The sequence below is a fragment of the Zingiber officinale genome, chromosome 2B, assembly GCF_018446385.1.
Source record: "Zingiber officinale cultivar Zhangliang chromosome 2B, Zo_v1.1, whole genome shotgun sequence".
NCBI lineage: Eukaryota > Viridiplantae > Streptophyta > Magnoliopsida > Zingiberales > Zingiberaceae > Zingiber > Zingiber officinale.
This window is the reverse complement of record NC_055989.1, coordinates 56,621,261-56,625,716: the sequence shown is the minus strand read 5'-3', so window position 1 is coordinate 56,625,716 and position 4,456 is coordinate 56,621,261.

Sequence of the window (4,456 nt, the reverse complement as noted above, 5' to 3'; positions counted from 1 at the left end):
ATCTTCTTTTAGATCGCCCAGAAATCCACCCAAGAATAGAAGGAATCGCCCAAATCTTCTTTTCTCCCAAAGGGAGAAGATCCCCTTTCAAATCTTGAAGGAGGCCTTATATAGAAGAGGGGTTTGGGCGCCACACGGCCCCGAGGCACGACCGTGTGAGGTTCACACGGCCTACTCCACTCTCTTCTCTGCTAACCTTACACGGCCGTGTGAGGTACACGGTTGTGGCTTGCATCTATCAACGCTCCCATAGCACGGCCGTGTAGATCCACACGGCTTGCACTGCCTTCACCTCTGGAAACCAGGCACGACCGTGTAGTGCACACGGCCAACACTCTCCTGCTCTCTGGAAACCTCACATGGTCATGTAGCGCACACGACCGAGGCTTCTCCTGTCTCTGGAAAACTGACATGGTCGTGTGGTGTACACGACCCAGGCTTCCTTGGGCTTTAAAACTTGGCACGACCGTGTGAGGTTCACACGACCATGCCATCTTCCTTCTCTGGTGCAGCTACACGGCATCTCATCCTTACACGACCTGGGCAACCCCCATGGCAGGGCCGCGTAGGGTTCAAGTGTCATGACTTCCTCCATCACTTTGCTTGCAGATTTGGCCTCGAACACGTATCTTTCACCAGATTCGACTCCTGCGTACAAAAAATGCACAAAAGCAGATCTCCGAACAAAGAGAGTAAATATGCTAAAAAAGAAAGCTAAAAGTACGAAAATGCATAGATCAAGCATGCTCAAAGTATGTGAATGCGTGTCAAAACATGCTAATAAGTGTATACAATCTACGCACATCACACCCCCAGACTTAAACCTTTTCTTGTCCTCAAGCAAAATATTGCAATCCAGATTCATATGCTCTACAATGCTCTCATATCCCTAATGTATTCTCCTAACTCTATCAAAGGGTTTCATTAGTAAGCATGTCATGAAAACAAGTTAAGCATGACTCAAGCATAAGTACCCTGTGCACAGTGCAAAGATAACTCAAAACTCTTCAAGTTTCAATCTATGTCCTAGTCAAGCCGTCATCAAATTTGAATTCCTAATGTTTCCAGTGATAGACAAGTAACCAGTGATAGACACTTACTTGCCAAACACTTAGTTCATATTTCTCAATCAACCCATGGTCTCAAAGGCGTGCTCAATCTCAAGAGAAGCTAAGCAGTCATTTTCCCAGTAACCCAACTCGGTCTCAAAGGGGTGATTTGCTAAATTCCACTCACGACAACTATTTTTTATATCCCTTATTCACTTTTTTCCATTGCTTTTTTTTCACATTTTTTTTTCATAAGCATTTGCATTGTGCAAATCTTAGTTCACAAGTGTACTTTTAGCACAAATGTTGGGATATTTTGATTTTTCCAAATGAGCTTGCATGAGTTGAGCCTCATCCAGTAACCAAAATCAAGTTTGAAAAATCACCCTGGAAACCAAGTACTAAACAAACAAGATGAATCATGACTATTTCAATGATACCAACCATTCAAGCATCAAGTCAAAGTGTAGTGAAAATAAGATTCTTAAGGTCAAGCAAAGACTAAAACTTATCTCCAAATGATACTTAACTTATATCATGCTACCCAAGATAAAGAAAAGAGGTACACTAGGCGTACTACTAGCATCATTTACAACATCATGAATCTAGATAATGAACGTGCTAACATTTTATCTTGAAGATAAGAAAGCATATAAGTGAAGTTTGATGTTCTCAAGATGTATGCCACAAGATTTCAAAAGATAGTCAAGTGACTATCAAAACAAGCAATCAAACAAGACAATCGAAATAGAATGTAAAACAAAAACTAAACATGCAGAAAACAAGAAAACAAGCAAAAACTGAAAACTAGAATGCAAAAAGAAATCAGGTTTGACACTCTCCTGATGACTCACCCCATGTTGCCTTCAACGCCTTCCTTTTTCCTTGCTTCTGATTTGGACAGTCAGACTTGTAGTGTCCCTTCTGGTTGCAGCCATAGTAGATAACTCCAGACTTGGTCTTCGAGTTCGATTGAGTCACCTTCTTCTTCTTTAGTACTTTCCGAACTAATTTGACTAGTTCGGTGGTGATTTCATCTTCGAGATCCGATTCATCTTCAGATTCAGGTTCAATTCGGTGCTTAATTTTTGGTTCTCTCGTTCTTCTTGTACCTATAATCAAAGAAATACCTTTCTCACCCGACAATGCATTAGTCTGCTCATGAAGTTCAAATTATGAAAAGAGTTCATCCAGTCTAATTGATGAAAAATCTTTGGATACCTTGTCGGCGTCTACCATTGATTCCCATAATGTATTCCTTGGAAAAGCATTTAGTGCATACCTTATTACGTCACGGTTCTCTACTTTCTGTATGATTGCGTGAAGTCCATTTAGAAGATCTTGTATGCAAGCATGAAGTTGGCTCGTTGGTTCACCTTCCTACATTTTTATATTATATAATTTATTTAATATTAAGTCTCGTTTACTTACCTTCGTGTCGGAAGTGCCTTCGTGTAGCTCGATCAATTTTTTCCATAACTCCTTTGCATTGTTGAAGGGACTAACCCAGTTCAGCTCTACTTGGGTTAGGCCGCATTGAAGAGTTTGTGTTGCTTTTGCATAAGCTTCAATCTTCTTATGCGTTGCTGCGTCCCATTTTTTTCACAGGGGACAAAGACTCCATCTTCGGTGGAAAATGTGAATCTGGTCTGGATTATTATCCACATTTCCACCTGCGTCTTGAGATGATACTCCATTCGGCCCTTCCAGTAGTCGAAGTGTTCGTCGGAGAAAAGAGGCGGGCGGGTTGTGCTGTAGCCTTCTTGGTAGGCCATAGATATAGAATCTCACACACAAGAGAAAATTACGAATGTTTCAAGACTTGGTCTTGGATTAGTAGTGTGGGAGAAAAAAATACTAATTTCAAAAAAAAAAAATACTAAAATATTTAAAAAATATTATTATTGATTTTGGTAACTTTGATATTTTGCTAATATTAACTAATGGTGAAAAGATGAGAATGACTTTTCAAAATAGTTTTGGAAGGGAAAAACGAAAGGCATAAGAATATATTTTTAAAACAATAGTATATAGTTCGTTTTTTCTAAAGAACCCCCTCTGCTCGATTGGTGGTTTCACCAATTCAGAGCAACCTATCTCTGATACCAATTGTAGGATTGTATACGTACTACGGGGAGGGGGGGGGTGAATATCACGCATTACTTTTTCTCTCATTTCAGTAAACACATAGAATATGTAGCGGAATAAAGAATGGAAAGACAAACAACGCTAACAAGCTTTCTTTTACTTGGTTAGGAGCCTGTGACGACTCTTATTCCAAGGTCCGCGATCGTTGATCACTTTCGTTGGACAATCACTATAGATTCGGAAATTGAGTACAAGTACAAATATGCATCTTATAAGTATTGCTCAAAATTAAACTTGTTACCAATGACTTGGAGAAATAGAACTTCTAGCTTGATCATCATCGGAGCAGCGTTTAGACGTTTTCCGGAGTGTGCGCAAGAGCTCAGGTTGTTCTTTAAGAATTGTTGTCGAAGCACCTGGTTGAGCCCTCCTTTTATATCCGAGCTTGATCTGATCCATATCCCTTGATCTCAGGATTATGTTTGACCCGCCGTCGATTGGTCGAGGATCATCCTAATTATACCAATGACTGAAATAGTAACTTGTTCGTCTGCTCGTATAAACATTTTTCGTTCGGTCGACCGAGCTCAGGTTGTTCTTCAAGAATTATTGTCGAAGCACCTAGTCGAGCTCTCCTTTTATAGCCGAGCTTGATCTGATCCATATGCCCTGATCTCGAGATTAGGTTTGACTCATCATCGATCGGTCGACCGATCCTCCTGATCGGTCGACTGATTCTGCCTGAATCAGTCTGCCTTCCGGGTCTTTTGCTTGGATATACTTTCTTTGTTCGGTCGACCGATCCCCAACACATCTGGTCCGATCAACTCGGCTCGACCATGTCACCGCTTATCCCCGGTTCAGTGGACCGATCTTGAGGTTCGGTCAACCGATCCTTAGGTCGAACTCAGTCCACTCGTTGAAGCTCTGCTATGTTTGCTTGGAGGTTCGATCGACCGATCCCCAAGTTCGGTCGACCGATCCAGGCCAAACATCAACCTGTAGAATCATTAATCTTCCTATAAAACAGAGTTAACACATAGCAGATAAACTTTGACAACCTTTGGATTGTCCGGCTCTGACTTTGGATTTCCTCTAGAAACTCTAGGTTGAACCGATGCCTACTGTTTCCTCAACGGAAAATGCGTCCTCACCTACTCGTCTCAGGAGAAGTTACCTATTGCGAGACTGGTCCTTCAGACCAACTAGACTTTTTCTCAGCGCCCGAGCCTTCCGATCTTCATGCTGGACGTCTACTCCATGACCCGTCCAGACTTCCACCTGATCCGCGACCACCAGGATTTCAACCTACAGTCCCT